The following is a 13,891-nucleotide window of genomic DNA, read 5'->3' on the forward strand; positions in this document are numbered from 1 at the left end:
CAACATTGTGACATCATAATGTACCCTCTAACATCATAGTGTACCTCTTAGCCAATAGCGATGGCAGATTTTAATTCAAATGCAGTGCAGAGTTTTTACCTGACAACGGAACAACACTGACAGTTTTAGGCAGAATATTTAAATTTTAACTAAGAAGAATTAAAATGCCAAATTATTGACTACATTTGCCAACAGCACAATCAGACACTCATTTATATAGTTTATCAGCAAAAAAATGTTGATTTGGAGTGACTTGCTCTTTAAAGCTGTGGCTCCAGAACATTCCCCATGTCTGACTGATGCACCAACACAAAGCACTTTAAAAGAACGGGGGCTGATGAACACTGGCAGACACGGTGGAGTCTGGGTGACGATGCTCGGCAGTGACATAGAAAACTATACTGGAGGGTTTTGCTTCAAACCAACGGCTGTCAACAAAACTCAGAAACAGACACAGAAAATGATGTGAAAACGGGAGAAAACGGGGAGAAAGTTTGAGACTGGGTCAACTCTGGACAACCTTGTCACATGCCATTAGTGAACCAGTTTCCAAACAGCAGCCTCGTCGCCACTAACATCTCGTCTGACACACAAAAGAAAGGAAACCTACAACAGGGCTCATTCGTCCTCAGGCGCTGCACTCAAATATGTCAAAGTCGACACAACAAAACAATCTGAGCTGCAGGTTGTCCGTTTACTGTGGAGGTATGTCGGCTTCAGCTGGTCCAAAAAACAAAAGTCACACACTTCTTTGTTCTAACTCAGTCGACACATGAAGGGAAGCTGCTGCACCAGAAAACTGACAAAATGAGTCATGAAGCACACACATTCACAACACACACATTCACAAATACAGTGAACTAAACAAATATGGGATGACAATGTATTTACAGGTCCTTCTCAAAAATTAGCATATTGTGATAAAGTTCTTTATTGTCTGTAATGTACTGATAAACATTAGACTTTCATATATATTAGATTTGTAAAGGGTTAATTTTACATGTTATTTAATGAACCATGAGACATGAGATTCCATAGGAACTATGGAATCAATCTGATGGATCTTTGGGTACTTTTACCCAGAAGATTGGAACTTTTTATTGCAGGGATTATGTAACACTTCGTATTGACTGAGAGACAACAGAAGAGAGAGTCAAGTTTTAAAAGTTTAAAGATTTATTACTAAACAAATTAAAACTAGACTAATTTTAAACACTAAATGTGTGCTGTAACTAAGGTGAAGTGAGACGGAGAATGGTGTAGTGTGGAATGTTGTTCAGAACCAGCAAATCTGAAGAAATGATTAGTTCTGATGGGAGTGAAGGTGATGTCTTCATGCTAAGCTTTATTTGGAGATTCATAAACACATAAGACGCCATTTTTGTCGCTCCACACATACCCTTAAAATGAGACCTCCATAGAGGTCCAGACTGCCAGGTCCTCGAACCCCTCTTTTGGTACCGGAGCCGATGAAACAGCATCAGCAGTACGACAGACTAGTCTCTGGATTGTCTCCAGGTAAAAAGCGACAGTTGGTTGACAGCGTCAGATGGACCCGAAAGGTCAATGAGTTCAGCTTTTATTCTGAAAGGAACCGTTGCTTGGTTGGTAAAACGCAACAGATTTTATCCAGGTTGTCGTTGGTTCTTTCGGCTGAAGAGGAAAGCTACGGATTGGCCACTCCATCAACTTCTATAGAACGCTTTGAACTGGCGTTAAAGATGACGTGGGCATAGTTTTATACTTTGGATGTTTTGGTTTATGGTCGAATGAAAAGATGACAGACTTACCAAGCACCACCAAAACCACGCCTCCATCAGATCTGGCAGATTCTGATTGGATCAGTAAAAGCAATGTGTCATGTCTTAACTCAACGTGTAATGCTGGACATAGGCACCAGCTCCCCCGCGACCCTACGTGGACAAAGCTGGTTCAGAAGATGGATGGATGGATTATATTCTATAGGATTATAATAACGTAATTAATATTTTCATTTCACAAAATGATTCACATTTTATTATTGACTAACACTTTGTTTGATTAGCTTATTAAAAGTAGAGTTCTTTGATTTATTAAAAAGAGAGAGTCCTTTGTTTTCATTCGTCTCTTGCGCTGGAAAGGAAAACTGTTTAGGAGCAGATGCATGAGACCGTGAGGCAATATTTCATGCAGATTAGTTCTTGCTGAGGAGAGGGGGAAATGACTTTTAGGTGGAAAACAGTCATTTCATTCCGTTACAGATTCATTACACACAACTGAAGTAGTTCAAGCCTTTTATTGTTTCTAATATTGATGATTTTGGCGTACAGCTCATGAAAACCCAAAATTCCTATCTAAAAAAATTAGCATATCATGAAAAGGTTCTCTAAACGAGCTATTGACCTAATCATTTGAATCAACTAATTAACTCTAAACACCTGCAAATGATTCCTGAGGCTTTTAAAAGCTCCCAGCCTGGTTCATTACTCAAACCCGCAATCAAGGGCAAGACTACCGACCACTGCTGTCCAGAAGGCCATCATTGACACCCTCAAGCAAGAAGGTAGACACAGAAAGAAATTTCTTAATGAATAGGCTGTTCCCACAGTGCTGTATCAAGGCACCTCAGTGGGAAGTGTGTGGGAAGGAAAAAGTGTGGCAGAAAACACTGCACAACGAGAAGAGGTGACCGGACCCTGAGGAAGATTGTGGAGAAGGACCGATTCCAGACCTTGGGGGACCTGCGGAAGCAGTGGACTGAGTCTGGAGTAGAAACATCCAGAGCCACCGTGTACAGGCGTGTGCAGGAAATGGGCTACAGGTGTCGCATTCCCCAGATCAAGCCACTTTTGAACCAAAAACAGCGGCAGAAGCGCCTGACCTGAGCTACGGAGAAGCAGCACTGGACTGTTGCTCAGTTTTTTGGATGAAAGTAAATTTTGCATGTCATTCAGAAATCAAGGTGCCAGAGTCTGGAGGAAGACTGGGCAGAGGGAAATTCCAAAATGCCTGAAGTCCAGTGTCAAGTACCCACAGTCAGTGATGGTCTGGGGTGCCATGTCAGCTGCTGGTGTTGGTCCACTGTGTTTTATCAAGGGCAGGGTCAATGCAGCTAGCTATCAGATTTTGGAGCACTTCATGCTTCCGTCTGCTGAAAAGCTTTATGGAGATGAAGATTTCATTTTTCAGCACGACCTGGCACCTGCTCACAGTGCCAACACCACTGGTAAATGGTTTACTGACCATGGTGTTACTGTGCTCAACTGGCCTGCCAACTCTCCTGACCTGAACCCCGTAGAGAACCTGTGGGATATTGTGAAGAGAAAGTTGAGAGATGCAAGACCCAACATTCTGGATGAGCTTAAGGCCGCTATCGAAGCATCCTGGGCCTCCATAACACCTCAGCAGTGCCGCAGGCTGATTGCCTTCATGCCACGCCGCATTGAAGCAGTCATTTCTGCAAAAGGATTCCCGACCAAGTATTGAGTGCATAACTGAAAATAATTATGTGAAGGTTGACTTTTTTGTATTAAAAACACTTTTCTTTTATCGGTCGGATGAAATATGCTAATTTTTTGAGACAGGAATTTGGGGTTTTCATGAGCTGTACGCCAAAATCATCAATATTAGAAACAATAAAAGGCTTGAACTACTTCAGTTGTGTGTAATGAATCTAATATATATGAAAGTCTAATGTTCATCAGTACATTACAGAGAATAATGAACTTTATCACAATATGCAAATTTTTTTAGAAGAACCTGGGGACCAAGAGCTCCACAACCTTAACAGTTAAATAAATTATTTTGATGTGAATTTTCATTTGTTTTTATCTTTGCTTGTTTGATGTATTGTTAAGGTCAATCATTTTTTTCTTTCCAGATGTATTTACATTCTATCCACCCAATGGCTGTACCCGCTTACCCACACAGGGTTCCTGGTGCCTCTCTCCAGCTGTCTCCGGGCAAAAAGGCAGGGTACACCCTGGCCAGGTTGGCCAGTCCATTGCAGGGCAACACAGAGACGCACAGGACAAACAATCAAGCACACACACACACACACACACACACACACACACACACACACACCTATGGACAATTCAGAAAAACCAATCCACCTATTACATTTTGGCCTTTGGGAGGAAGCCAGAGCCCCTGGAGAGAACCCACGTGTGCACAAGGAGAACATGCAAGCTCCTTACAGAGAGAACCCAGGTCGGGATGTGAACCCAGGACCTTCTTGCTGCAAGGCAACAGCACTAACCACTGCACCACTTGGCAGCCCTGATTTACATTCATATAATGAACTCTTAATTGACTGGATTAAACTCAGGTTACATATAAACCTACTTCATCTCTGAATTCAAACAGCTCTACACAAACAATGGTGTAACCTGACAAGAGTGGGCAGGAAAATGAGTATGTTGAGTGAGTTTAACCTGAAACTGTATGTTCATATGGAAGTTAGACAGTTGAAATGAGTTTTCAGATTTTCCATGTTGAACTTTATGTTCCTGTTCTTTGTCTGAATCTGGTTTTATTTACAGGTTTTGTTTTTCTTGGCCCCTCTGCTGTGGACACGTTTGTTTGACGAACTGAAGAGGGCGGTGCTGGACCGGCTGGGGTGCATGCCTGAGGACTACCGGCGTAAGTTTCGCAAACTCGGGATGGGACAGACAGAGCGGCCCTTCATTTTAGCTATGATGATGTTAGGAGTTTCTCCTGAATGAGTGTGTCTGTGTGTGTGTGTGCGTGCGTGCGTGTGTGTGTGTGTGTGTGTGTGTGTGTGTGTGTGTGTGTGTGTGTGTGTGTGTGTGTGTGTGTGTGTGTGTGTGTGATTCCTTTAGGAACTTTTCTGGTATGATTACCAACCTTGTTGATAACAGTCATCTTTACAGGGGCCATAGCCTGAGGGCTATGCTAGAGATGGGGGTGATAGAAGAGTCACACAGCCCCTGGTGCAGCCCCATTGTGCTGGTGGGCAAAAAGGATGGGGGCACCAGGTTCTGTGTGGATTGTTAAAGGGTTAATGAGGTGTCACAATTTGATGTGTATCCCATGCCTCGGGTTGAACACCTCCTTGACCGTCTGGGCTCTGCCCAGTACTTCACAATGTTGGATCTGACAAAGGGGTACTGGCAGATCCCGTTGGCACCAGAAGCCAAGGAAAAGACTGCATTCCCCACGCCGTTGGCCTGTTCCAGTTCAGGACCATGCCATTTGGGTTGTTTGGGGCTCCAGCCATGTTTGAGCATCTGATGGACCAACTGCTAAGTTGGGTGGTGGGGGAGGTGACGCTTTTGTCAGTGTGCACCAGGGCAGCTGTGGCTACAGTGTAGCATATCACCATCAGTGCTCCCAATGGCCAGTACCCCACTGGAAGATTATTGGGATAGAAATATTAACATGCATGTGTTTGTTTAAAATACAACCTAACTGGCTCATGATGACCGTATCATCAAAGACCTTTCAGAAAATGTTTCACACACTCGTCTACCCGACCAAAACACAGGAAGAAACATCAGCCCACTAACCCGCACCCATGACTATAAACAGCCTTCAGTGACTCACAGGGAGGAGAGGAGAGGAACATAAGGGTGAGGCAGAGCTGGAGACTGAAAAACCATCATGGAGAGAGTGAATCTAGAATCAGCCTTTGCACACTCACAGCTGACCTGCAGCCATTGTGTGGTTCATGATAATACGCCACCTGGCACTCACACCCTGACCATCGCCCAGGTCAGCATTTGAACCGTTGATGGCAGACACGGAGGATTAGGACTGGTTATGTGACGACACCCAAACAGAAATCTAGTGAATCCCATGCCAGACAACAGATTGTTTGTGTTGAAGATGATTGCATTGCTTCCCTCACTATTAGATGAACCACAACAAAGGCCAAAAGACTCACAATTAAAGCATAAAGAAGGCAGGACGTGAATCTCTGCTTCCTCCCATAGGAATGTTTGTGACTATGAACTGGCCGGGTGACAGGAGTCTTCCCTTGACTCGTGACTCACAGGTCAGCCAGTTTTGGTCTAAGTGTTTGCCAACAGCTAGTCTGGAAAGAAGAGCAGGGTTATTCCAGGGTTATGTACCGGGTTGTGGCAGCTGGCTGTGCAATCTGACTTGATGAAAGGATTTAACTTTGTTAATGTTAGGATGTGATATCAGAATTTTTATCCACTTGGTCACATTTAGAGTGTTTGTTCAAGAGGGTTTTAAGGAACAACACCCAGGCAACAAGTCTGAGTTTCTGTACACAAATTCTACCCTTCCTCAAGGAAATGTTTTAGATTTTTAGCTAAACTTATCCAGTTATTTTTTTATTAATAATGAGCAAATAAATCATGGAGAATTTTCAGTAATAATTGGAGCTCCTCCGGGTTAATTTAGATGGATCACAAGACATTTGAAAGGGAAATTTACATATTTTCTATTTATGATTTCTATTCTTACTGTTTGTCATCAACAAACTACAACAATATAACTTACCTTTCTGTTTTTTAAAGCTTTTCAGTGTATGTTTTTCTCTTTCACATCATTTAGCTTTAAACAATAACGTTTGAAATCAATCAGTGATATTAGAATCTGTAATCAAAGTATTATTAAAGATGACATTAATGCTGTCTCTTGATTTTAGTTTTATCTGTAATTTTCACAATGATCCACAAAATGAAATGAAAAAAAATTAAATTATAATGTTGTGGTGTTTGAGGATATTGGACTTTGGCGTGTGGTTAAACTTTACTCAGTAATTCTCTGCACGTGCCGTTGTCTGCTCTGTAAGGCATGAACTGATGCAACACCATGAGAATAGTTAAAAACACCATTTTTACCATCCTATTAACCTTTTTCTACCGGGGAACGTAAAAAGTGTGCGAGGAAAAACTAAGGGTGACACATCTAATGAGTGCCTAAAGGCTGGAACAAATAAACGCTGAGAGGGAATTTTCTCCTTCTCACTCGTTTCTTGTGTTTACGGGTGTTTTTAGTTTTCTGTTCAGTCAGTGAAAAGAAGCTTTACTGGTAATCAGTAATTCCTGAATATTGTACATTTTAAATTCAGAATGTGCTTCCTACATGGTCCAAAAAACGCCAAACTGTGTTTTGCAGAATCCATACATGGTTTCATCTTTCTTTCCATCTTGTGTCAGTAATCAGTAATAACTTACTGAGTTACTGGATGCCTCATTTCCTCCTCATATTTTATGGGTTTTGATCACAACCTTCTCCAAGACTGGCTCATAATTAATGTTTTATCCTTAAGTGGGCTGCTTTGAAAAATTCGGGTTGAATGTAAAAGAGCATTAATTCCTGAATCGTGTGGCATTAATACCCAGAAATCTAACCGTTGAGACGGCACTATATAATCACATTTCATTAGAAAAATGTGTTAAAAAGTGTTTGCCAACAGGTGGTGTCAAAGCTGGCACACACTTATACATCCAGATGGACCAACTATAGGTGAAACTCCACAGGTTTTATTGTGAAATATGCCGGACACGCCTCACTGAAACATGTCTCCATTCTGGCTAATGTCATTTAAAGTGTGGAACACTCCTTTAATCAATGCACTTGCAGTGATCTCTAGGAAGGAATGCCTTGTAAGTCGTACGCAGGAGGAAACAACACTGGTGCACTATTTTAAGGAACTAGAAGTGAGCCACACCAAAACTGAGCTTCAGGTGGCAGGTTTTGGAGTCTTATTTCCTGATAAATGGGCATCCGCCTCTGATTGGACAACAGCAATGTGACTCTACCACTCTGCTCTTTTATCTCCACTAATAGCACAAGCCCGAAGGAGTTCTGCTGTGCGGTGGAGTTACTAATGGTTAGCTTCTACTAGTTGGGACGTTCTCTGCTGTTTTCTGGACGCTAAACCAACAACAGCCTTCTCATCACAAATCAAGATGGGTGAGTTCGTGACTGTGACAGTGTGATGTAGGTCTGTCAGGCTTCTCAAATCCTAGACAGATCAGAAGCCACTGCAGGAGAAAGGCAGACGCTGTACGGAAACCTGATTGCATCTATTCTGCATTTGGTGAGAAGGAGACTTCGGTTTATTATGGTTTATTTCACCGTGTTCCTCAGCTTCAGCAATGGTAAAACATAGGTAGTCAGGAAATGTACCAGAAACAGAAATACAGCGAGGGTTTCAACCACACACAGGCTCCAAGATCTGTGTGTGTGTTTGTGTGGGTGTGGGTGTGGGTGTGTGCATGCGTGTGCGTGTGTGTGTGTGTGTGTGTGTGTGTGTGTGTGTGTGTGTGTGTGTGTGTGTGTGTGCGTGTGTTTGTGTGCGTGCATCAAGCAGGTTAGATGGATGGAAATGAAACCCTTGGACACAAAAGCTCCAGACAAGCCTATATAAAACAGTGTATCTATTTTAATTTTTATATTCCTTTTAAACTCCAAGATTTATCTCAATAACTGCCCACATATTCACATTTAACCTGCAGCCTTTATAAAGCTGAGAAATTATAAAAGAGTGTGTGGCAGTAGACTGTAGACACCGATCGCTAACAAGATGGCGCCTGTGCTTGGCTAAGCCGCGGTCACCGGCCACTTTTTCAAACTTTTCTCCACTAACCTCCTCTTTTCCACCTTGCTCCTGTCTGCGATCCTCTTCAGTAGTGTCCCTGCTACCATCTCCTGACATGGTCTGGGGAAGGAGTTTAACCCAGGACATGCAGAATCAACACACTCACAGGAATAAAGATAAAAAAAAGGTATTTATTAATAGACGGGAACAAAGCGCACTGGAGCTTCCAGTGGATGAGCAAAGTCCGTACTCAGCGTCTGAGGAGGGGAGAGCAAAATAAGGTGAGTCCTGAGAAGCAAGTCTTAAATGAGGAGGTGCAGAGATAGGACTTACTGGGCAAAGGAGATGAGGAGAACTAGGGGGGGGCAGGTCGATAGTTGGGTGAGTCGAGATGTGTAAGTCCAGGAGAGGGAGCGTGTGGGAAGCAGAGGAGTGGGGCAACTGGAGAGGTGGAGAACACTGGGAAGCTTAGTCCAGACAGTTATGTGGCAAAGGTGAGTTTCCTGATGAGTCACTGAATCCTGAGAAGGCTCTACTCCAGCGATGTTCCAAAAAAATCCTGAAGAAGATGTAAGCACAAAAATCCACAGAGAATAATAAGCCAAAAACACAAGAGGTACAAAGTCACTGCAACACTAGACGGCTGGAATCTACCGAGTAGTAGTAATCATCCCGCGTCGAGGTGTGTTCTCCAACTCTTTAAGAAGCCAGTGCCGTTGATTGCTAACCAGAAGCAGCTGGGCCCCTCCCTCTCCTGAAAAACAACTCAAAGATGGAATGTGCGACGGGAGTACTCACCCCGACTCATGACATCTCCTATGAACTCCAGACTCGTTTGTCCTTCCGTTTGTTCACAATCGCCCAAGATGCTCTGAGGACATATCTCCCTGTTTTTTTTGAGTGGCACAACGGTCCGGAGCCAAACGACGAGTCCAACCATGGCGCTTCCAGCGATGTTTATCCGGTCCCGGCAAAACGTCGGAGAAAAAGAGGTAAACGAGCAGGAATCCAGGTGAGAATAAGACTTCTCTTAAAGCGTGGTTTATCTAGTAAACACCAGTGTGATATTCTAGCTTCTTGTCCTTTGTTTGGTGACTTGAACACCACTTCCGCATTCCCGCCAGGCCGTGTTGCGACGCGGTTTCTCCGTCCAAGTTTTCTAAGGTCGGTTTATCCTCATTCCTCAGTGGTTTCTCCTCCTGTTCCCTCCATAAGTGGTTTTTATAAACACTGTGGATCTAACCCTGCTAATTTACGTCCACTAACTCCAGCTTTCTGTAGTTTCTGATTCCTCCTCCTCACTCAGCATGGCTCTATTAAATACCCGCTCTGTTAACAATAAGTCCTTCCTGCTCAATGATCTAATTCTGTCTAAAAACCTGGATTTTCTGTTTCTGACTGAAGTTTGGCAGCAAACATCTGTTTATTCTGCTCTGATTGAACTCTGCCCGAGTGGTTATTCTTTTCCTAGCCAGCCCCGGGGTTCTAGTCGTGGTGGAGGCCTAGCTGTTGTTTTCAGAGACCATCTTCCATGTAGCTCTACAACCTCTGGTCACTTTGCTTCCTTTGAACTGCAGCTGATTAAAGTCGGGCGTAAGGACCCGTTCTACTGTGCTGTGGTTTATCGTCCACCTGGTCCAAACAGTTCTTTCCTTCAGGAGTTTAGTGACTTTCTATCCTCCACTGTGAAGCTGTCCAGACTGGTGATTGTTGGTGACTTTAACATCCACGTTGATCATCCCTTTGATCACTTTGCCATGAATTTCTCCAGCCTTATGGACTCCTTCAGCTTTACCCAGCATGTTTCTGGCCCCACACACACACACCAGGCGGCACACTCTAGGCCTTGTTTTTACCCTGAGTCTAAATGCTGACAGTGTTTGTCCTGAGGACGTTTATATTTCAGATCACCATTGCATTTTCTTTAACTTGTCAGTTTCTGCAGATGAGAGCACAGCTAGCAATTTTTCTGCTGCTTTTGATCCACCCTGTTCTTCTGATAACGACCCAGATTCCTTAACTTCTCAGTTTAACGAGCACTGCCTCTCCATTCTGGACAACATCTGTCCTGTCAGAACCAGATCAGTTCCTGCTCTGGTCCTGCTGGACCTGACTGCAGCCTTTGACACTGTTGACCATCACCTGCTACTGGAGAGGCTGAGAGACTGGGTAGGCCTATCAGTATCTGCTCTGGAGTGGTTCTCCTCTTATCTTTCTGTGTGTTCCTTCTCTGTGGCCGTCTCCAAGTTTAGGCCCTCCACCACCTCCCTTACCCATGGTGTCCCACAAGGTTCTGTGCTGGGGCCTCTGCTCTTCCTCTTCTATCTGCTCCCTCTTCAGCACATTCTGAGTTCCTTCAAAGGAATCTCCTACCATCTTTATGCAGATGACATCCAACTGTACATCTCCTTTAAGCCCCATGAGATGTCTAAGCTGCAGCTGTTACACACCTGCTTAGACTCTATCAAAACCTGGATGGCTGGGAGCTTTCTTCAGCTGAATGAAGATAAGACTGAGATCCTCATCTGTGCCCCAGACAAGTTGGTTCCCAAAGTCAGAGACTCTCTTGGTCAGCTTGCTTCTCACACCAAACCTTCCCTCAGGAATCTTGGTGTGACCTTTGACCCAGCTCTCACCCTGGATTCTCATGTCAGTTCTCTTGTTCGCTCTTCCTTCTTCCATCTCAGGAACGTCGCTAAGCTGAGTCCCATTCTGTCTCGCTCTGAACTTGAGACAGTTCTCCACACCTTCATCTCCTCACGCTTAGACTACTGTAACTCTCTTTTCACGTGTCTGAGCAGAACCTCCCTGAACCGTCTACAGGTGGTTCAGAATGCCTGTGCTCGGCTTCTGACCAAGTCCTCCAAACACACCCACATCACCCCGCTTCTCCTCCAGCTTCATTGGCTGCCAGTCAACTTCAGGGTTCATTTCAAAATCCTGGTTCTGGTCTATAGGGCCTTACATGCTGATTCTGGTTTAATCTCTATTCTCATTCTCCTCGATCTGAGTGCGGCCTTTGACACCATTTCTCATTCCATCCTCCTCAATAGACTCTCTTCCATAGGCATCACTCACACCCCCCTCCGCTGGTTTCAATCTTACCTTACTGGCCGCACTCAGTTCATCCAGTTAAAATCCTTTACCTCAGAACCCTCCCCAGTCAAGTCAGGTGTGCCCCAGGGCTCTGACCTGGGGCCCCTCCTCTTCATAGTATATCTCCTCCCTATCTGCAAAATCTTCCGCAAATTCAATATCCAGTTTCACTGCTTTGCGGATGACACGCAGCTCTACATTTCCAGTAAGCCCAACTCAACTCTCCCACCATCCTCCCTTACACTCTGCCTCTCTGAAATCAAATCATGGTTCACCTCTAATTTCCTCAAACTCAACGGCAATAAAACTGAACTTCTTCTAGTTGGCACTAACTCCACCCTCTCAACATCTGACAGCTTTTCTTTAACTATTGACAGCGCCATAGTCTCCCCCTCACCTCACGTCAAGAGTCTGGGTGTCATTCTCGACAGCTCACTTTCTTCTCAGGCTCACATTAATAACTTAATTCGGTCAGCATACTTCCATCTACGTTCCATAAACCGTCTCCGTCCCTCACTGACCCCTCACACTGCCGCCATTCTCGTCCACAGCCTCGTCACCTCCCGTATCGACTATTGCAATTCACTTCTTTATGGTCTCCCCAACAAACTCCTTCATAAACTGCAACTGGTCCAGAATTCAGCAGCCCGTATTATCACCAGAACCCCTTCCTTTCACCACATCATGCCGGTTCTCCAGCAGCTTCACTGGCTCCCAGTTAAATTCAGGTCCATCTTCAAAATTCTCCTTCATACCTTCAAAGCAATCCACAACCTCTCTCCTCCATATATCTCAGACCTTATAAGTATTCACACACCATCCCGTTCACTCAGATCTTCTTCTTCCATCCATCTTGCGGTTCCTTCTGCCCGTCTCGCTACCATGGGGAGCAGAGCTTTCAGCCGCTCTGCTCCTCGACTCTGGAACTCACTTCCCCCAGACATCAGGAACATCGACAGTTTTACTTTTCAAAACAAAACTCAAAACACACATGTTTAAATCTGCCTACAACCTCGGATTTTATTTAACTGTTTCTCTCTTTGCTTTTTTCTTCTTTGGGTTTTATTATTGTTTTATTGTATTTTATTACGTGTTTTGTGTAAAGCGACCTTGGGTGTCCTGCAAGGCGCTTTTAAATAAAATGTATTATTATTATTATTATTATTATTATTATTATTATTATTATTATTATTACATGGACAAGCACCATCTTACATTGGTGATCTTCTTAGTCCCTACACCCCCAGCAGGTCCCTGAAGTCCAGTGATCAAAGCCTACTGGTTGTGCAGCGCACCAGGCTAAAGACCAAAGGTGACAGATCACCTGCTGCTGTTGCCCCCAGACTCTGGAGTAGAGCCCTGCACTGAAGCCCTAGGCCCTCGGGTCGGGCTTCAGGCCAACGACTGTGCAATTACCTCGGACACAGGCCGGGCGCCTTTATTTTTTATTGAATTCATTTAAAAAAATTGAAACACAAACGCAGCAGTAGAGCCCTGCACGGGACTGTTTCTTCATCCTGCTCCTGCCCGCTCCCGTTGAATTTCTGACCATTACCGCCTGCAACTGCAACGTGTGTGTTACACTCCCGCCCGCACCTGCAGCGTGCATGTCTACTCCCGCCCGCAACCGCAAAACTCGGAGAAATTATTACCTCACAATAAAAGAGATGTATCGAGTTTGCGTTCTCTCTGGTCCTGGAGAAAACATGCCACAACCCGCGGCTCTTCCCTCCATCTGATGCGGCTCTCTGTGCTTGTAAAATAATGAATGGATATTTAAATAAAATGCTTTATATTTTACTGCCTTAATTTTATATCTGTAAGTTAATTCTATGTAAAGATTGTCTGCGTAAACCTGAACAGGTCCAACCCGGTCTTACTGTGAGACCGGGTTGACGGGTCACGCTTGTGCGTAATATGCGCTGTCTGAGCTGAAGAGATTCTGGGATTCTCCTCCTGGATGTGTCGCCACATTGGAGACAGGAACAAGCACTATTCAGCCAAAGTTTCATCATCAGGAAACATTTTCTAAGTGACAAGTCTCTCTGAGCGACAGGGTTTGGAAAACACTCGCTTCAGTGGGAAGAATCTTCCCGCATGCGCTCTGGTTCTGCGATGCGCTCCAAGCCAATCTCCACAACTTCAGCTCCCTGTGCACATATGCGCTGACAGCGAGCTGCGCTGAGCGGTGTCCAGCTCAGATGTTCAGATGGGAATCTTTTCTTGGGTGATTTTGTTACATTTGCGATGTGCGTAACGAATAAAATGTCAGTT

The sequence above is a fragment of the Nothobranchius furzeri genome, chromosome 7, assembly GCF_043380555.1.
Source record: "Nothobranchius furzeri strain GRZ-AD chromosome 7, NfurGRZ-RIMD1, whole genome shotgun sequence".
In the NCBI taxonomy this organism is placed as follows: domain Eukaryota; kingdom Metazoa; phylum Chordata; class Actinopteri; order Cyprinodontiformes; family Nothobranchiidae; genus Nothobranchius; species Nothobranchius furzeri.